This window comes from Haliotis rubra, unplaced genomic scaffold (assembly GCF_003918875.1).
Source record: "Haliotis rubra isolate DU_JTF1 unplaced genomic scaffold, ASM391887v1 Scf29, whole genome shotgun sequence".
Lineage (NCBI taxonomy): Eukaryota > Metazoa > Mollusca > Gastropoda > Lepetellida > Haliotidae > Haliotis > Haliotis rubra.
This window is the reverse complement of record NW_025766957.1, coordinates 2,273,032-2,295,540: the sequence shown is the minus strand read 5'-3', so window position 1 is coordinate 2,295,540 and position 22,509 is coordinate 2,273,032. Positions and strand designations below refer to the sequence as shown.

The 22,509-nt window shown below is 40.9% G+C and overlaps 1 long non-coding RNA gene across 1 annotated transcript; it reads left to right on the top strand.

Moving 5' to 3' along the window:
• Positions 1-1,817: 1,817 nt before the first annotated feature.
• LOC124281829 lies at positions 1,818-20,661 on the top strand. The gene is made up of 3 exons (XR_006899987.1): positions 1,818-1,828; positions 2,202-2,203; positions 20,294-20,661. It is a non-coding gene; the product is annotated as an uncharacterized LOC124281829 (long non-coding RNA).
• The last annotated feature ends 1,848 nt before the right edge of the window (positions 20,662-22,509 follow it).

Below are 22,509 nucleotides of genomic sequence, written 5' to 3'. Positions count from 1 at the left end.
ACTGAAAAAACAGACAGACATGGAACAGAATCAGAGGAAACCTGGCTTCAAGAAGAGGGTGTATATAGGGTCGGTGTTCATTCGTGTGTGTAGGTATAACAGGTAAGATAGGCAGGTGTAGGGATTGGTGGATTGGTTGATGACAAGTGAGGTATCTGACTTACTCTCCTTCTCCTCCTCGTTTTCGTAATCCGACTCAGATGCCGACTTTTGGGGGGCGACTCTCCTCAGTCTCCATGGGAACAGGCAGTTGGCCAGGTTCTTGAAGCATCGCACAATCTACAGGTTGATGAAACAGCAACATTATCGATAATGTTGGGTGTACACAAATATATACACAGATACACACAACAAATATTACGTAAGTGCTTACTACATATGCGGAATCAATTTTTTCACTTTAGTTTTCTTGAAGGAGGTTTGAGAATTCCTCTCTTAAATAGCTAAACCTAACATGCTGGGGGATAGGGAAATATACACCCATACTTGTGGGTGGCTACAAAAGAAAATATTCGATTGAGATTCTTTTATGTTGACATAGCATAATATTGTTTAATCTGTTTTGTACAAAGCTGTAGGTATACATACATGTCCGAGCTGAAAGTAGAAGTATTAAACACTCATCACATGGAAACCACCAATAGGTCAATAATAAATATATTTACCAAAACAGTGAAGTTATTGTCATGAGTCAGTTGAGGGTCGCTCATTTACAGCAGGGAAGATGGACAAGAGGTTTTTGATGTACAGATGTATCGAAAATAATATTTGTCATTTTTTGGGTACATATTTATATGACCCCAATGGCTTGTTTGAGGCTTTTTTTATTAACCTCTGTTAGTAACGTTCATATTTGCGAATGACAATCCCCGTGATATCCTCTGAGCCACCTGCATCCTAAAATAGACGACCGATGCCTTAGTTTACAAGGATGATCATTCAGTTGGCAACACATTGTTTCTTCATTCACAATGAGGCATATCCGTTGCAAACACCCCATGGGCGATCATTGCGATCACGGTGAGTGAGTGAGTGAGTCGATATGAAGCAACAGCATCAGTCCCGCTAATTCACAGTGAGGGCACAAACATCTTAACTACTGTGATGGTATCGTTTTTGTAACACTGCACCAGGTATATGAGAGCCGTACGCACATAATCGAGTCCGGTCTTCACAATACATTGATTGACGTCATGAACTACGCCATTGGTATAGTGAGTGAGTATGGTTTTACGCCGCTTTTAGCAATATTCCAGCAATATCCCGGTGAGGGATACCAGAAATGGGCTTCACACATTATGCCAATGCGGGGAATCGAACCCGGGTCTTTGGAGTGACGAGCGGACGCTTTAACATCTAGGCTACACCGCCCCCATTGCATGGTATGGGGTGACCTGGGTCAACGAAATCAGCGCGCCTGACCACCCGATCCCATTAGTCAACGGTTACGACAAGCATGGGTTGCTGAAGACCAGTACTTTCTCTGATTCGGATTCGAATGTGTAGGCTGTTATAGGACAACAGTACCTTAACAAAAACTGACACTGGCAATTCATAAGAGAGTCGTCGATAATCAAACTATAATCGTCTGATAATTCAAACTGACAGTAAAGTCAATTCATGCACAGCTATCATAACGCGAATATGTTTGACCGACCATTTTTTTCCTCTGTTTAACTCCGTAGTCGGCAATATGCCAGGTATTTGACAGCTATTTTGACTCTGTTCCAGAGTAGCCGTCCACGAAATTGCAACATGTTAAAGTGACCAACAGCAAGCATGCAAAACACATAGGATTAGTTCCTATCAGAATGGTAAACGCAACACAGTTCTTCACAACAAATTCTTTCCATTAAATCCAAACAGTTTAATAACCAACAAATAACAAAACGAGCAATGAACTATTTGCATTCCTCAAAACAAAACAGTCGATAGTTTATCGCAACACCATAACCAGAGGGACCAGGCTCGCCGAATTAGCAGTCCACGCAAATCTTTTAAACGTCATATTTTGTCAATCAAACTAACAGTAAATGATTACATAGAAACAATGTCTCAATATTTCACACCAGTCACTCATTAATCACTTGGCTGGGACTGACATTGACTAGAAAACTGAGCCTAGTCCCTCTTTAAATACGACAATGAACACTGATACTCTTTACACTTTTCTGCTGAAAAGATAAAACTTTCAACACAAGACGTATTTCAGGATTACACATGTGGCAAATTGTAAAATACATATTTTTTAAATATTATCGGATGAAAACAAAACTCAGGAGGTCCTTGCGGCGCTTCGTGCACTTTAGGTTTAAATCTTTTGTCAAATCTATCCGAAAAAAACCCTGAACACGAACGCATATAAACATACCCGTTCCTTGCGGCTCAGCTTTGTGGGCGCCGGCGATTTCTCAGTGGGCGGAACCTCCTCAGGTTCCGAAGCCGGTTCCATGATGTGTTGACACTGCGGCCTTAGAAACGTAATGGGCGCCTGGAGGCCTGTTCTATGACGTCATTGCGCTACACAAGACGTTTTACACAACTTTCTCCAGCCTCGGGGCTTCCATGCAAGGGAAATGGCCTCTGTCAACTTTGCAGAAAATTGGATGCAAAACTGGCTGCTAATGCTGCCCTGACATTCATTCATTCATCCGTGCATTCGTCCGTTCGTTCGTTTATTCATTCATTAATGTTTTGTTTGTTGACGTACATCAGCTGATGAATGAAATTTTTCACTAAAGTGTTTCGCTTCAATCCTTACATTAACAGTTGCATGAATCATACATAAACCAATCTATACTGACACAAAATGTACTTTTTTTCAAACGCACTATATTAACGCTGAGAGTTGAATTTGAAGCGACGTCATCCGTCCCAAATATTCCATCCGGAGTTGCGTCCCTTGGTCTAGACTACACGTTCCAAAATGGCGGTTTCATTCACTCGAAATGGAAATTACAACGAATAAACATTAATGGATCTACTGTAAAGTTGAAACTGGACTGAAATCTAGGTGGCTGATGATGAATAAAATGGAATTATGGAAACGTTCTTCGAAGTATTTTGCGTGTTTGAGTCATACGAGGGCTAGATGACCTGTTGAAGACGGGGGTTACCGCTTGAGGATGCACTTCCCGATTCCACACGTAGGTAGTGTGAAGCTGTGCTTTCTTTCGGTAAGTAGAACAGTCTTTAATATAGCTACAAATGAACGCTTGATATATACAATATCTATCTAGAATGTATTCGACATAACACATTGCCATTGTGAACAAATAACAGTTCTTTAAAAAATACCAATACCAAGTGTCTAACACAAACCTTTTGGGTGTGAAAACGAACGCTGTGCTCGTAAGAAATGTAAACAAAGATTTTACACTGTGTGGGATTTTTGCAATTTTACAGACATCCATTTGTCTATTCGTAGCATGGATAGACTCAATACTTTTAGAATATGCATGGAAGAAGTATCGTAGCTAGAAATAGGAAATTGTAAATAGATACAATACAGTAATTTGATATATTCATACGAAATTGTCTCAGTGCAGCGTGACGGCATGACTAACGCAAAATCACGCAGAACGACAACGTAACTATCGGCATTTTAGCATACTCACCTAAACTCGAACTATAAACGACAAATGCGATGATATAAAGAGAAATTTTGGAACTTTAATACATAATGAAGCATGGTATACACAATTAAGTGTCGTGAACACAGAAACCCTGCGACGCAGATAAGATTACGGACACTTAACGTTGATGTGAAGGTCACTTATTTCTCTCATGTCCGCTTTCCAATTGACGTAGAAGAAGTCCCAATTATAATGACCTCCAGCACCTTCATTGCATGCATCCGTGAACACGCTCTGTACAGGGCGTTTGTCTAAGACTTTAGTTGTGCCGTTGTATTGCTTCAAATAACACAACAACCAATCAACATCAGCATGAAAGTTATCATCCAGTTTGAATTTTCCATGTGGAGACTTAATAGCATTCTTCAGATCTAATACACGGCGCAAGAATGTGCGCCCACCCTGAATGACCATACTTGCCCAACTTAACTGACCAATCTATCTAGCTGCCGTCTACTGGCCCTGGTTTTCTTAGAGAAGAAGTCGATTTCTTGGTAGAATGAATGCAACTTATCCGGTGGGAGGGATGATGTACAACATTGTGTGTCAATAACAACTCCAAGGAACACAATGCGTTGACACGGCCCATCCACCTTGTTCCAGTTTATCATAAATCCGAGCTTACGAAATATCGTAAAGTTAGTGCCAGTTTCTCTCCAACGGTAATACTGTTTCTCTTCTTTTTTTGCGACTGCGATATGTAGACCGACATTATCATGGCAAGCGTTTCTTCTTCACTCGACGAATCTATGTTGCTGAGTCATATGTGAGAATCTCGCGAGATACGAGTTGTATACGACTTAAAAATTACACAAATAGCAAAGTCGTTACGATCTTTAATTTGTTGTTACTACAAGTCGTATGCTACAAGTTGTTACTACAAGTTGCACTGTGAGAACGCACCTTAACAAACCTAATAAACGAGATAGAGCTTGAGAACATTCCTCAAGTTAGTCACAGATAATGAGGAAATCGTCAATATACGCAATAACATCCACATTATATTGTTTTTTTCATCATCCGACACACAGATGCACTCAAAGTTTGGAAGATTCGACAACTCTTAGATGCACCGAAGGGAAGGTTCCTGTCATACATGTATGTTATATCAGACTCGCCCTCGAAGCGCCAGTATAATCCTGTCAGCGAGTAATTACTGGGGTGTTAGGCCATGAGCCAGACAATTTTTCGGTACCACTAAGAGGGACCAAACACTTTTATGTTTTTTGAAGTTGTTATGGTCTCTACATATGAAAAAAGTATGATGGCCATGTCGGTTTGGTAGCTCAAACTCAGAACGAGGCTAAATCCAAGATGGCCACCAAAAATCCCCAACATTTTCTAAAAACGTCAACTCCAAGCTTTAATTGTGAATAAAGTTTAGCAAATAGGTTGGACATGAAAATAGGGAGGTACAAATAATGCTAACATGATTAAAAGGACTTAATTAATATCAAGTTGTGTTATTTGATACCTTTAAAGCATATTTTTTCCTGATTTTTAAGAGTCGAAATTGTAAGCTCAAAGAACTTTTTCGAAAACTCATCATTTCATTTATTATGAAGACAGCTCTTCAACTTCAAATAGTGAGAGCACCTTCAAGTTCCTTAAATTGGTTTGTGATAGTCACGGTTCCGCATCATAAACGTCAGCTTCATCGTCAGCGTCACGCTTCGGCATGCCATGGTCCTTGCATACCGTGTTGTCACAAGTCTGGTTCTGACATGTCACAGTGCATTTCAGTGCATTGGTAAGGCATTGACAACTTGGCAGTTTACAGACTGTTGTGTACTTGTAAGAAATGAACTAAAGAACAACATCTGGAGCAAGGGGTCTTGACATCCAGCAAATCTCCATGTGACCATTTTGTTCCACCCATCCATGACGATCTGTTGCCCATGAAGTTGGATATTCAGCTCCCAGACAGTTGTTCCATATTGCAGCTTGATAGTTTGCTCTCAGGATGTGCATAGATAGACAATCAAAGCAGGGTGGCAATTGTCATGATTCAATTGCCCCTTTTTTCACCTTAAATAAGTGGAAGCGCAATTGATTGTCATCCCATATTTAAGAACTTGAGGCATACAGGTGGCATGTGAATGCTTGAACTGAGTTGATCAAACCTGGTGGCACAGTCCACACATTCCCAAGTTGTTGGAAAGTTTCTTGATATCCCTTACTGTTGAAGAAGTTTGAATGCATTGACCTTCCCTCTGCCTCCAAAAGAACTGACAATATAACATACAGTATATATGAGTGTAGTTCAGGAAGGATCTTACAAACACTTTGACCAAAAGCTGCAGCAACTTTCTTGATATCAATGAATATTTGGCTATTTTTTGTACCAGTTTTGATATAAATATTGGTTGCAATGTTAGTGCAAGGACAAGACAAATACATCGGAGTAATCTGAGGAAATGACAACTGATGAGGATTCAAAAGATACATGTTTAGCATGGAACACCGTGTCAGCTTTTTCTTGCGTATTTGACAAAGATTCAACTTCAGATGAAGATTCAGAGGTCATTCTGTAGCACTTGCTTCCACATGTCACATACGGTATTCAGTCTTCAAGTTTGGCCCTGGAATGAGGAAGCTGCCAGTCTTGAACAATGAACTGGATGATATTGGTTTTGCTTTCTGATGAAGTAAGACGCCGCCTCCACTGTCGTATCTTGTGTCCTGAAGCAATGCTACAGTATTCTCTGATCCCCAGCTAACTCACTCTGCTGACTTGATGGAGTTGTTATGGTACACTTCAAATGCCGCATCGATACGGTAGGTTCCTGTTCCAATATGTAAGGCTGATGTTCCATGTAAGACTGTGACAGTTCCCTGACCATCTTGTTCTCACCATGGGTTTTCTGTACTAGACTCATTCCACATAGATACATGTTGAGGGTTCAGGAATTACCTCCGGCGATGAAACGCACTTTTCAAGATGTCTTGCTAAAGCTGCTTTGTTGGCTTTTTTCATTGTTCCAACGCAGGTATAAAGTGCAAATGGTAATAGTCCGAGGGGCAAAGCTAGTGCCTTGCGTATGTCCAGTTTCCTGCTTTGTCTGGCTCTCAAGTCTTTCGTCAGAAAATTGAAGGTATGCCTCCTCTCCTTGCTGTTTGGCTCGCTGAAGATCTTGTGCAACATTTGTCGGACCCTGTCGATGTGCTTATGAGATCAGATGGTGTCAAAGGGGTTGATCCATTCATCTTCCATCAGATTAACAATGGATTGAACATCAGATTCATCCTTTACTATCCTTGAATGTTCCAGTCATGGTGACTAAAGTCAGCTGCCTGAATCTCTGTGAGTCTTCTCCGCTGCCTAAGACTTTTGCTTCTATCTTCAGCATTAATATAGGACCTACTCACAGCAGATGGCTTGAGACTGTTGCTCAAGATCTTCAGCGAGCCAAACAGCTAGGAGAAGAGGTATACCTTGAATTTTCTGATGAAAGACTTGAGAGCCAGACAAAGAAGTTTACGATTGTCTTCCAAAACAAAGGTAGAAAACATTTACTCATGTCTACTGCCAAAAGAAGAAGAAAGGGTAACATACTGCAACAATCCTGAAAGCAGATCACAAGGTCCTTGGCCATATGTCACTTGTCCCTCAAAGCAGGGAACTGGACAGGAAACAAAGGTACTAGCTTTGCCCCTTGAAACAGGAAACTACTGCATCGATGTCGCATTTGAAGTGTACAATGACAACTCCATCAAGTCAACAGAGTGACAGTAACATTGCTTCAGGGCCCAAGATACGACAGTTGAGACGGCTTCTTACTTCATCAAAGAACAAAACCAATATCATCCAGTTCATTGTTCAAAATCAGTAAAGGTTCATTGATATCAAGAAAGTTGCGGCATTTGGTCAAAGCGTTTGTAAGACCCTTCCAGGACTACATGCATACACTGTATGTTATACGAGGGGCACAGTGTATGCATGTAGTCCTGATGGAGTTGTCATTGTCTTGAGTTCATTTCTTGCAAGTACAGTCTGTAAACTGCCAAGGTTGTCAATGCCTTACCAATGCACTGAAATGCACTGTGACATGTCAGAACCAGACTTGTGACAACACGGTATGCAAGGACCATGGCATGCCGAAGCGTCAATGCTGACGTTTATGATGCGGGACAGTGACTATCTCAAACCACTTTAAGGAACTTGAAGGTGCTCTCACTATTTGAAGTTAAAGAGCTGTCTTCATAATAAATGAAATGATGAGTTTTCGAAAAAGTTCTTTGAGCTTACAATTTCGACTCTTAAAAATCAGGAAAAAATATGCTTTAAAGGTATCAAATAACACAACTTGATATTAATTAAGTCCTTTTAATCATGTTAGCATTATTTGTACCTCCCTATTTTCATGTCCAACCTATTTGCTAAACTTTATTCACAATTAAAGCTTGGAATTGACGTTTTTAGAAAATGTTGGGGATTTTTGGTGGCCATCTTGGATTTAGCCTCGTTCTGAGTTTGAGCTACCAAACCGACATGGCCATCATACTTTTTTGATATGTAGAGACCATAACAACTTCAAAAAACATAAAAGTGTTTGGTCCCTCTTAGTGGTACCGAAAAATTGTCTGGCTCATGGCCTAACACCCCAGTAATTACTCGCTGACAGGATTATACTGGCGCTTCGAGGGCGAGTCTGATATAACATACATGTATGACAGGAACCTTCCCTTCGGTGCATCTAAGAGTTGTCGAATCTTCCAAACTTTGAGTGCATCTGTGTGTCGGATGATGAAAAAAACAATATAATGTGGATGTTATTGCGTATATTGACGATTTCCTCATTATCTGTGACTAACTTGAGGAATGTTCTCAAGCTCTATCTCGTTTATTAGGTTTGTTAAGGTGCGTTCTCACAGTGCAACTTGTAGTAACAACTTGTAGCATACGACTTGTAGTAACACAAATTAAAGATCGTAACGACTTTGCTATTTGTGTAATTTTTAAGTCGTATACAACTCGTATCTCGCGAGATTATCACATATGACTCAGCAACATAGATTCGTCGAGTGAAGAAGAAACGCTTGCCATGATAATGTCGGTCTACATATCGCAGTCTCAAAAAAAGAAGAGAAACAGTATTACCGTATGCCTTCATAATAAATGAAATGATGAGTTTTAGAAAATGTTTTTTGAGCTTACAATTTCGACTTTTAAAAATCAGGATTAATATGATTTAAAGTTATCAGTTAAATAAAACTTGATATTAATTAAATACTTTTAATCACATTAGCACCACAATCCTGTTTTACATATCCAACCTATTTGCTGAACGTTTCTCATGATAAAAACTTGGAATTGACATGTTTTGAAAATGTTGGGGGTTTTTTGGTGGCCATCTTGGATTTAGCCTCCTTCTGAGTTTGAGCTACCAAATTGACATGGCCATCATACATTTTTTATATATAGACACATAAAGGAATATAGAAAACACTAAAACTTATGGTCCCCTGAGTGGTACCAATATGTGAATTTTCAGCTCCTGGCTCATGGCCTATGTCTGTTGACAGATCTGTAAGCGCTCTTTAAGTCCACGTTTGCTAGGTAACTGCCTGTCTTGATTATTTTGAGGGCTTGTCTCAGGTCCATATACTCACACTCACAATCTACCATATCTCTGTTCATACCTGTATTGTGCGGAACACTTCCATCGTGTATCAAACGAACATTACCATTAGTAGTATACACAATGGGGCTACGGGACCAGGTCCCCCCAAAGGGCTCAATTTAAAAATTGAGCCCTTGAGCAGTCCCTAATCCCGTAGCCCCATTGTGTACACTACTACTGAGGTGCATGCAAAATTTGATGAAAATCGGTCGAATAGTTTCTGAAATATTGACTTTTAAGTGAGCATGGGGTCGGTCGGGAAAAAGGCTCGGGTCACCTCGGGGGTGGTTGCTCCTCCGAGCGCTGTGGGCAGACGAGTCGCAGTTCGTGTGCGTGTGTCTCTCTCGGCTTGGTGTACGGTTGGCAGGCTGGCTACATTAAGCAGAAAAATAGGCATGCAAGACTGATAAAAAATCATGACGAGAAACTATCATCACACGGTGGGTGATGTGTAAGGGACTGTGTCGTGAGGTACGATCATCACCTCCTCTCTGACGAATGCTCTCGGCGGTCCGTCTTTCAAGTAGTACAAGTTCAGTTCGCTGTCTTTGATGTCGACAAGGTCTACGTTGTATGTTTTCATGGGCCATATCGGAACGGTGGCGCGTTTTCTGCTGTCTCCCTCGTATTCTCCCGGCTGGTACAAGTACCTAACGCTGACCCGGTCCGGTAATGTTTTCTCGGATTTATCGTGACGTGCTGCTGCCGACGATGATTTGACAGATTTCAATTTGATCGCCTCGACGGGTCCCTTGCCCAAGAGTCTGGTGACTTCATTGTTGATGACATCCACCACTCGCAGTTAGCGTACGACCCATTCCGTGTTTCTGTTTCCGGGATCCATTAAATCCTGCGAGTATTGGTGCTAGAACAGGCGTTCGGCTAGGGTGCGATTGAATCTCTCAACGATGGCTTGGCTACGGTGAGCTCCAGCTATACCTCGTCTCACTTGGACTTTGTGCTTGGACAGCAGCTGTGACACGGCTCCCATGAACTCGCATCCGGGATCGACTTGCAATACGGTAGGCCATGTCAAGCGACTGCGCTTGTATATGCGTTCAAAGGCTTTGGCGACTTCGTTCGAATCTTTTGTTGTCAACAGTTCGGCTTCCTTGTAGCGACTGGCGACGTTGACAACGGTCAGGGCATACTTGTAGGTTTTGCCCCTCACCCTGTCGTGAGGGAGAAACAGGAGGTCGGCTTGGTGGACGCAATTCGGCGTTGAAATGTCGAATTTTGTTCTCGGGATGTATCGAGGCGCCGGCAGGTAGACTTGCCAGATGGCTTGTTTTTTAAGCCAGGCTTTGGCTTTCTCTTCCGAGACTCGAGCGGCTTAAGCGAGTTTCGGGATGGCGTCCTCACCTTTCCAGTACCCTCGTGGGCTGTAATAAGTTTTCTCCATGATATATGTACGCATGTGTGCGTAAACGCTCAATTATTTGATACACGTTTGTGCCCGTACGCGTAAGTAGTGACTCTGTCGATGGCGATCCATCGTTTCATGTTCATGGGAGACAGCGAGGTCTTGTTGATTCTCAATCCGTATATCCTGTGTCCGTCGCTTCTCAGCATGTTCATTTGGTGTTTGAACGTTTTATTCTTGAACATGGCTTCCTTGAATCTGGCGTGCTTGATGTGTTTTTTCACCTCGTGTTTTTTCATGTCTTTCGCCTTTCGGAATATATCGTCGTCGGCTTTCTTGATGGAATACATCTTGGGTCTCAAGCCGACGTACTCGGCGATCGGCGTGCCTGCGCATTCGTCCTTCATCTTGCCGAACACTGTTTTGTTCACTTGGCTGTGCATAGGGTGATCTTTAGGGTAGTCGCTGGTGTCGTACAGGTGCATGTTTTTCTGAATTTCCATCAGCATGGAATCTGTGTTCGTTTACAGCGCTTCGCACCTGTCGCCGTACTGCTTTTTCAACCGAATGTAAGGTTCCATCCATTGACTTTGATCGAACTGGAGCGCCATGTGTATTTTCGTGAGTTTCATTCCCAGCGACAAGTACAGCTGCAGATTGCGATAGTGAACGACGTATTTTGAGTTCAGCACAAGTTTTTTCACAGCAAGTTTCGTTGATATTCAGACATCCAGTCCGGGTTCACCGTCAATCGTTCGGGAGCTTGCGGATAGCTGTTGTGCGATTCGTATAGTTCTGTGGGATAGTCCAAGTCCACTTCGAGCACGTAGCCTTTGTTCGAATCCAGTCTTTTTCAACAAGGCGTCCCAAGAGAGACCGGGGGAGGAGAAATATCACGCGGGATCCAGGCTGTACTGTTTCGAGCACGTTTTTCTGAATATCTTAAACACGTCGGCCAGCAGCAGCACATCCGTTTTCAAGTAAAGGCCGTGGTAATTGCCCAAATTCTTGTTCCACACGTTAATCTCTTGCGCGTAATCGTCTTGAGAGATATTGGAATCGGTCAAGTTGCTGTAAAATTGGTCGATGGGAGGTAATTGCGTCTCGTCGAACTTGGACCAATCGTCCATGTACTCGTAGGGGTAGACGCCATTCCTCAGCAGCAGGGGTCGAGTCTTGGCATCGGTGTATTGATTGGTGATGTCGAAGTCGTCCTGGTCATTGGCGTTCACCAGACTGTCTAGAGACGACAGGATGAACTGAACGCTATCGATAAATCTCAGACCGTCTAATGAGAACGAGATGTATTTTTCCATGTTGTTGGGGATGCACGTTATGCTGTCGTCGACCTTTGCGATGGTTTGCATGATCAGGTGAGAATCGTAACCGCGAAGATTGTGAAACACAACGGGGATTTTGATGGTCTTGGGATTAAGTTTGAGCTTAAAGTTGCACGCGTTGTGAGCGGCACCTCTGTATTTGCCGGTGATGTGGCAGTGATCTCTCACGACATCCCCATTCAGGGGTTCGTCGCACACGTGGCAATTCTTAGCTTTCTTATGAGTTCGCCAGTCGTCTTGGGTCATGCGCATTGGGACGATGGTGTACAACTGTTTCCTGATGATTTTCTCTTCGTTTTGCAAACACGTGAGAAATCGTTCGGCCGCGTCGGGACCTCAGTAGACCATGGGAGCGTCCGTTTCTCCGTCGAATGTGAGGTAGCTGATCCTGTGCACGATCGTTTTATTCCCTTCGTGTCCGAAGATATTGATGGCTATGTCGTCGATCTGTTTTTCGATTTTGGTGACCTGGGAGATGGGGGTGGGTTCGTCTATGCCGTCCCAGTTGATCCCATCGTCTTCGGGATAGCTCGAAAATCTGTCTGAATGTGCTTTGACTGGAAACTTCGAGGATCTGATCGCAAACCTCATGCAATCATCGCCTTTGTTTTTGACGTTGACCATGGCTTGCTTTTTCTTGTAGTACGGTGGAAAGTCTAGGTACGACCCTCCTTTGAACGACACGTAGTTCGCTACGTCCAGGTAGACCATGTCGATCGTGTCCACGACCCAGCCCGAGCCCAGGGATTCTCGTATTTTTGCAAACGAGGTGTCGATGGACGCGTCGATGGACTCAGCTGAGTCGCAACTTCTTGCTTGCCTCTGAAGTAAGGCTGGATGTGCTCGGTGATGCCGTCCGTCAGCTGTTTGTCCAGCGACATTCAAACCGTGAGTTGAAATTTGAGGCTTCCCAGATCATTCAGTTCCTCGACGACTTTGTCGCCGATCAGGGGTTTGATGTCGTCGACGTCCATGTTTTTGTCGACGTCCTGCCTCCAGCCTCTCAAATACTTACCTACGGCATGCTTCGTCCACACGAACCATAGTTGGACAGGTTTGTGTTCCTCCAGCAGTTCGACGTGCTTGGCTTTCTTCATGCGCGAATGTCCCCCCTAACGTCAAAAACGAAGTGGGCGGGGCTTATCGGCCGGGACTGGATCGGTCTATTAACCAATGACAATTCTTCTTAATCTGTTTCCTGACAATTTGTTAAAGCTGATTTGTGATTATATGTAAACACTCGGCGTAATGGAACGTTTTTAACGTCCGCTAATTTAAATCCATATTTCAAACCTGACAAAATATAATCTCTATATGGGTCATCTTGTGGTAACGTACGATTCCAAGCCTCATAATTTAGAGTGTTTATTGGGTTTGGTGAAAGTTTGTTGATTCATGGTCAGCACTCAGCACGTGTTTTTTACGTGCACGATCCATTTGTTTCATAGCCCTCTCTGTGCTTAAATTTCGTTTCAGCCGTAACTGAAAGGCACGTATTTCTTGATAAGGTGCTCCCCGCTGAAATCCTTCAGCATACTCTCTCACGGTACTCATTATCATACAAAGTACACTGGCCCACTCGTACTTTGAAGCTAATCGTGAGATGTCCTGCTTGTATTTCAGGTACCCCATAACACTGGGCATGTCAAGTTCGGTGGCATTTATCATGTCTTTTAGCACACCAATACTGGCTTAGGTCCACCTTTCCGGGGACAAGTGAGACAACTGACCCAAAACACCCGATTCTTTGATGTTGTCAAGGTGAAGGCCTAATATAATGCCATTGCCAATACGAACAGCTTTTCTGTCAATATTATCGAGGGAATCTACCCATGAGTAGTCCGTTAATTTCCTTAGTTTAGTATTCTTCTTACCAAAACAAGTTCTGAAGCATGTGTATCGCCTGCACCCTGAGCCGCTTGACTGCTGTCAGCATCTCGCTGGCCGCCATATTGTTTGTCTGCGCCGCGTTGCCGCGTAGATTTACTAACATCCAACTCTTGTCTAAGTCACCTATTTTTTCTGGGGAGGTAGGGGGGTCATCAAATTTGTACACGTGGACTGGGTTGTGTGTCGGGCATTGTACATGCTTCTCCATAAAAATCATCATCACAACCCTTAGCCATAAATTATGAACGGTCCCTAATACGTGCTTTCTCATATAATACGATATCATTATTCTTCTAAAAGGTAACCGTTTACAGTGTCGATCTTTGTATTGGTATAGTGAACAGTGCATCACAAGATTACAGTGTCCGGATTCACACCAAATTCTCTCCAAGTGACCTGAGTTAATGGATGACCTAGTGTTACACATAGTGGAGTTATGCCCCCTTTATCTTTATATGTGTGTGACCTCTCTGTCGTCTTTTGACGTCATACAGGAAAATCCATTTTTGTCATTTATTGCAAGCCATTTTTTTACATTGTGGGTATAACGTTATGCATAAGCACACAAACCCATTTCATATATACTTATGTCTTTCAGGTATTTTGTTCGCACTGTGCTTTTATCGGTGTACAATTTAAAGCTTAGAGATTCTCTGTTTTTTTAACGCATAACAAAATTTCGGACATTTGGCTGTGTCTATTTGTCAAACCGACGTAGTATTTACACTTGAGTTTACACCATCGGATAGGAAATTGAAATATTCTACATTTCTGTGTAAATTTAAAGCCGTACGTAGATCCAATGCCGCGGGAGCGCAATTCTCGCACAACGTTCACTTTCCAGATCTTAGAAAAATGTGCGCCAGAAAAAACCTAACAGTTAGTCTCTGATATGAACATATTTTACAGAAAAACGGGTCCTAAATTATCATAATAAAATATACAGAAATGGAGCCCAGAGACTTTCTTCATTTTGAGAACTGTGCATGGGCATTCCTGGATATATCTGTTTCAGGGTCTGCTTGACGCACTACTACCATGGATGTGAATAGTAATAACAAACGCAAGATGTACCTTTCAAAATGTATTTCAGAATCATGAAGATAGTCATAAGCAATCATTCTAATTCCAAGGATTTGGCACAATTTAACGCCATGCATACGGTTAATAAGCAGTCATTCGTATATTACATATTCAAAATGTATACTAATATCAGCAATCATAATATCTCTATCATCATATACATACATTGATCTCAACCACGTAATAGTGTATAACTCTATGTTCAAAACATGAATTACTTGTGCCTTCATATATATGTGGAACACCTGATACCTGCTGCAGAAGCTGAAGAACGGTGTTATATACTGCTGTATATTTCCTTAGAACAACTCATCACATGCTGACAACATAGACAAAATTGAAAAACATTTCAACAATGCTGTATGTGATCCAAAATAATAACAATATACAAAGTATATCCACACCAATCTAAAACAATGAAACACAAAATACAATTTTAACTATTATGGAAGATAAAAACACATGAAATATTTCCTTGATTTTAAACAAATTATAGTGTTATTTTTGGTCTTTAGATGTTTTACATCCACCAGAGTACACACATAATCTTCTTCAGAAAGCCTTACTGCCTATCACAATGACTTTGCTCCATTCAATTCAAACACCGAGCATGGCTTCAAATGCAAGTAAATGAGGATGTATCTTATCCCTAACTACATAGATATCAAGCATTTATAACGAAGAAACTCAAAATGTTTTGGATTTGTTTTTCCTTTTGAACCATAACAAGTTAGAAATGTTTCCTTGATTTTAAAGAAATTATATATTTCTTGAGCACAAACGATAATATTCAAAACATTGACCACCATACATCGCCATAATGGTAATATGCACACACAAAAGTTTTCACAAGATTGCCCCCCACACATTTGAGCACCTACAATAAACACAAGCAAACCATCTCTGAGTATGTATATAATCGTGTTCAGAAAACCTTACTGCATATCACAATGACTTTTCAAACACCAAGCATGACTTAAAATGCACGTAAATGAGAAAGTATGTTATCCCAAACTATATAGATGTTAAGCATTCATATACAAACAAATATTAAAATGTTTATAAAGTTCGTATCACTCAAATGCACAGAGATTTGCCAAATAAATATTCGGAATGTACACAAATCCTACCATTCACAAATATCTCCAGATTCCAATGATCTCCGACATATATAAATATCATATGGTTCAACTGTGTAACTCAGTGAGCATCATATATAACTCCCCTTCAGGAATTGCATGTCCCTTGAATGTATGCAGAATAGTAGAGTACCATTGGAGAACAGTGTTATATACTGCTGTACATTTTCTCAGTACAACTCCTGACATTCTGACAATATGCACTGAAAACAATTCAATTATACCAACGCTACAGGTGATCCAGAATAATACTACAGCAACAGTAAACATACCTACACAACTTGAAACAATGAAACACAAAATACTAACAAACATTATCGTTATAAAATACGAAAGTCGGAATATTTCCTTGATTTTAAACAAATTATGCTGTTATTTTTGGCCTTCAGCTGGGTATGCATATAATCGTATTCGGAAAACCTTACTGCATATCACAATGACTTTGACCTATTGTAGGGGTGCTGCAAATTCAAACATCATACATGGAATCAAATGCAAGGCAATGGGGAAGTGGTGTGTTATCCCAAACTACATACATGCTAAGCATATATATACACATACAATTAAAATGAAGAAACGAAAAAACCTTACAGCATATCACAATGACTTCGTCCAATTGCCAGCATGCTGAAAATTAAAACACAAAGCATGGATTCAAATGCAAGCATATGGAGAAGTGTGTTATCCCAAACTACATAGATATTAAGCATATATATACATGTAAATATAATGAAGAAACACAAAATATCAATTTTTTTATGATTTGTTATTTCCTCTTAAAAGAAATATTTCCTTGATTTTAAACAAATTATATAGTTCTTTTGCACTTTTAAATATGTATGTTTACTTGATTATATACAACAGTTTATTGAGGAAACCATAGACAATAACATTCAACACATTGACCATAACACATTGCGATTGAGCACACAACATTTGCACTCCAACAGTAAACATATACAAAACATATCCTAACATATAACTGTCACACATTTGCACACCAACAATAAAACATACAAAACATCTCCCAACATATTAACTGTCACACCTTTGCACACCTGCAATAAACACGGGCAAAACATCTCCTAACATATTAACTGTCACACCTTTGCACACCTGCAATAAACACATACAAAATATCTCCTAACATATTAACTGTCACACATTTGCACACCTGCAATAAACACATGCAAAATATCTCCTAACATATTAACTGTCACACATTTGCACTCAAACAGTAAACACATGCAAAATATCTTCCACCATATCAACTACCACACATTTGCACACCAACGATAGTCACATGCAAAACATCTCCCAACACACATTTGCACACCTGCAATATTCACACACAACAGCTCCGTGTTCACATACTGGTTAAAATACCCAGCAACTCTCAGAACATTGCCTAAGAAGCATAAAGACAATTGTAATCCGCATATAAACACAATAATTATATGAATGTTATTTTTGCGTGATTTAAACAACATTTTCTACATTTTTGAATGATTATATACAACATTTTGTAACAAACCGTATATGAACATTTTTATGTTAATATTAAAGAAAGAAAACATTCTGTAGAAGAACAGCGTTTGTATGAAAACAAATACATGGAAACAAACGTAACAGAACAATCTTTTCCTTGGTTTTCAACAACATATAACATTGTTTTTTTATTACCTACGAGGGCGAACATATCGGGGTTCATATTTTTCATACGATGCCCTAGGGCAAAATATCACTTTGTCATGGTGACGTGACGTCATGAACAATGCTATGACGTCACGTTTCTTCTGTGACGTTGCGTTCTACATGCGGCGTTCGGCGGCGACGGCGGGTAGACAGCCTATGTTTGAAAGTAGATTTGGGTTATTTTCCTCAATTTGACGACTTCGGTAATAAACAGAATATTATATTCGTGCCCATATCATACTATGTTTACGACACTCGTGCCTAAATATCGGTATATCCCTCGCTCTCGCTCGGGAAATACCAACATTTAGGCACTCGTGTCGTAAACATAGTATGACATGGGCACTCATATAATATCCTCTATATATGTTACTGTTGGTTCAGAGAAGATCATAGAAGTTAGGATGGATAGGTGTAAAGAGCAGCGTGTATTGGTAGGACAAACAAGTGTGGGTAGCAGAGTGGACTGGTAAGTGGGTAGGATAGACAGGTTTGGGAAGCAGAGTGGACTGCTAAGGGTAGGTTAACAGGTGTAGGAAGCAAGGTGGACTGGGTAGGTGTAGGGGCAGGGCGGACAGGTAGGGGGTAGGGTTGACAGGTTTTGGAGGCACGATGGGCAGGTGTAGGAGGCAGGATGGACAGGTGTAGGGGCAGGGTGGGCTGGTAGGGAGTAGGGTGGATAAGGTGTAGGAAACAGAATGGACTGCTAGGGGGTAGGGTGGACAGGTGTAGAAAGCAAGGTGGACTGCTTGATGGGGTGGACAGGCGTATGGGCAGGGTGGACAGGTGTGTGTGTGCGTGTGGAGAAGGGAGGGCATGGTGAACAGGCTAGAGAGGTAGGAGGTATCCGACGTACTCTCCTTCTCCTCCTCGTTTTCGTAGTCAGACTCAGATGCCGACTTTTGGGGGGCGACTCTCCTCAGTCTCCATGGGAACAGGCAGTTGGCCAGGTTCTTGAAGCATCGCACGATCTACAGGTTGAGGAAACAGCAACAGTATCGGTAATGATGAGTGTATACAAATATATACACAGATACACACAACAAATATTACTCAAGTGCTTGCTACATGTGAGGAAACAAAATGTCTCACTTGAGTTTTCTTGAAAGAGGTTGGAGAATTCTTCTCTTAAATAGCTAAACCTAACATGCTGGGATGGCGAAATATACACCTATACCTGAGGGCGGCTACAAAAGTGAATGAGTGAGTTTAGTTTTACGCCGCACTCAGCAATATTCCAGCTATATGACGGCGGTCTGTCAATAATCGAGTCTGGACCAGACAATCCAGTGATCAACAGCATGAGCATCGATCTGCGCATTTGGGAACCGATGACATGTGTCAACCAAGTCAGCGAGCCTGACCACCCGATCCCGTTAGTCGCCTCTTACGACAAGCATAGTCGCCCTTTGTGGCAAGCATGGGTTGCTGAAGACCTATTCTACCCCGGATCTTCACGGGTCAGCTACAAAAGAAAATATTCGATTGGGATGTAGTTGTTTCCAGCCTGATAACATATCGGTAACGTTTGTAATGTTTTGGTCAAATTCAGTTTTGAAGTGTACACTTTCTTATTTGTTGACATAGCATTGTATTGTTTCATCTGTTTTTTACAAAGCTGTAGGTATACATACATGTCCGGGCTGAAAGTAGAAGTATTAAACACATGTGTCAGTTAAGGACCGGTCATTTAAAACAGGGGAAGGTGGACAACAACAGGTGTACTGTAAATATTGTTTGTCACGTTTGTTGGATATTTGTTTACTCTCCCCAAGATGTGTTATATTTTCTATTAACCTCTTCTAGTAACCTTCATGTTTGTGTGATTCCTTCTGTAACACCTGCACTCTAAAAATAGACGACCGACCCCTAAGTTTATGAGATCATCATTCAATGTAGCAACACAATTTTTCTTAATTCACTGTGAGTCGTGTCTCGTAGCGAACACCCTCATTAACATAATGGTGATTGAGTGAATGAAGGGTGCACGCACACTACGTCCGATTTTCTATGCGATCTTCATGCGATGCGTTAAGAAAACGCACATCGTGTATTTTACTATGACCGCGCACACTACAACCGATGCGCCACTGCGATGCGATGCGATGCGATGCGATCTGATGTGAAAAAAATAGGTTCTGCACTTATTTGAAATCATCGCATCGCATTTGAAATCGCATGGGATTCCATTTGTGACGTCATTATTTTGCTACAACTAGGGGTCTATCCCAATGATATACGCTTCACAGACAATGTTAGCGTAATTCTTTTTCAGTGACATGATGCAGCTACTATTCCCTCTTCATAACATGACCGTGAACAACAATGCAATCTAAAAATTGTATTTCTTTTAGAAAATATACGTTTTCTATGTTTAACCTCTGTGCCAAATATACAGATGTAGATAATTGATGTTGATCAATCGGAAGGAGTATTTATGTATAAGGAGTATTTACAAGTTTACAACGGTATACTATAGCAAAAACGCAATAGCAAAACCCATTTAGTGTTAGCGGGGAAAAAGGCAACGCAACGCAACGCATCGCATAGAAAATTGAAAAGTGTGCATGCACCCTAAATATGAAGCTGCAGCAACAGTCCCAGTAATTCACATTAAGGACACAAACTGACTTTCACACATTACGAGGGCGGTCTGTACAAAGTTTGTTTGCTGCTGAATGTCGCAGTCGGCAATATTCCAGGTATTTCACAGCTATTCCGACTCTGTTTGAGATTATCAAGCGGTCCACACATTGGAATATGATAACATGCGATAACAAGTAATTAACTTAACACAGCAAGCATGCACAACACGTAGGATTAGTTCATATCAGAATGTTTAACGCAACACTCAACAAATATATGTTAATCTTTCCATTAAATCCAGTTTAATTACAAAAAAATAAAAATAACGAGCAATAAACTATTCGCATTCCTCAAAACAAAACAGTCGATAGTTTATCGCAACTTTAGAATCCTTTAAAGGGGGGCCAGGCTCGGGCAAATTGGCAGTCCACGCAAGTCTTTTAAACTTCATATTTTCTCTTCCGATCTGACAGTTAACGATTGCACAGAAACAATGTCTCAATTTCACAAGGGCCACTCACTAATCACTTGGCTACGACTGACAATGACTATAAATAAACTGAGCCAAGTCCCTCTTTAAATTCGACAACACTGATACTCTTTACACTTCCCTCTGAAAAGACAAAACTTTCAACACACGACGTATTGTAGAATTAGACATGTGGCGAAAACTTTAAAATACTATTTATTTGAAAAAAATATTCTTGGGTGAAAACAAAACTCAAGAGCTTTTTGCGACGGTTAGGTTCGTGCACTTTTACCAAGCTGTGATTCTCAATACCGAGAAACGTTTAGAATTTTCAGTTAAATCTTCTGTCAAATCTATCCAAACTTCCAAACACTAACGCTTACATACCCGTTCCTTGCGGCTCAGCTTTGTGGGCGCCGGCGATTCCTCATTGGGCGGAATCTCCGCAGGTTCCGGAGCCGGTTCCATGATGTGTTGACACTGCGGCCTTAGAAACGTAATGGGCGCCCGGAGGCCTGTTCTATGACGTCATTGCGCTACACGTCACGTGACGCGTTTTACACTTTCTGGTGTTTGTATATGTTTGTTTTCAATGCTTTTTTGTAGTTACACTCGGCTACTGAGTGATGTATGTGTATATAATCTTGGAATATATTTAGATGCTGACTTCAAAACGCCTGAGTTATGTTTACCCTTTCTTCTGTTTTTAACATGCAAGTTATTTTTGTGCTGCTATTGTGATCAATGTACAACTATAATTTTTAACGTTGGCACAATCTTAAAACGACTGTGACTGTAACGACTTGTTACTAGAATAGCTGTCTGTCAACTCTTTCAGCTGCTACCTTTGCTTTTTCATGGTACCCGGGAAGATCCTAATTAGAATGGGTCTTCAGTAACCCATGCTTGTAAGAGGCGACAAACGGGATCGGGCGGTCAGGCTCGCTAACTTTTGTTTGAACATATTTTATTCAGTGTTGAAATGGATTTGGCACAAGTTATGTAACTTATTACCGCCCGCTCCCATCAGAAACATGAACAATAATGAACAATAATGATTGGACGTAATGGATGGATATAATAATATTGAGACATATTATTGATTAATTAAAGCGCTTACTTCGTACAATGTATTTATGCACATGTCTAAAGATATTTTCATTGATAGTATTTGGCAGAGCAGGGTTGCCGAAAAGAATGGTATCAATGTCTAACTGAACTTTTGATAGTTCAAAGTCTTTCTTCAGATCAAAACGGCAACTGACAAATTTTGGACATTTTAAGAAGAAATGGTTAGCATCTTCCACCGGAGCACCACAATTGCAAGCTCTACTCTCTGATAGATTAACACGAAACAGATCTGCTTGTAATGAACTACACGAATGTCTTAACTTCGTGTGTAGTATATTTGTCTTTCTTTCACCAAATAGAAAATATTTTGGAACCTTGTCATTATTTCCAGATAACTTTGATTTAAACGATGATAATGAATTTGTACATTTTGTTGTAGAGGAGAGAGCATTCCATAAACTTGCAGAATCATAAATAAATGACTTTTGGAGAATTGAGGTGCGAAATTTAGGAACAGCCAAATCTGATTTGTTACGCAAGTTGTATCCGGAAATGGTTTCAGTAAAGGGTGGAAGTAAATCTATCAGGTAATCAGGAGATTGCATGTTAACAAT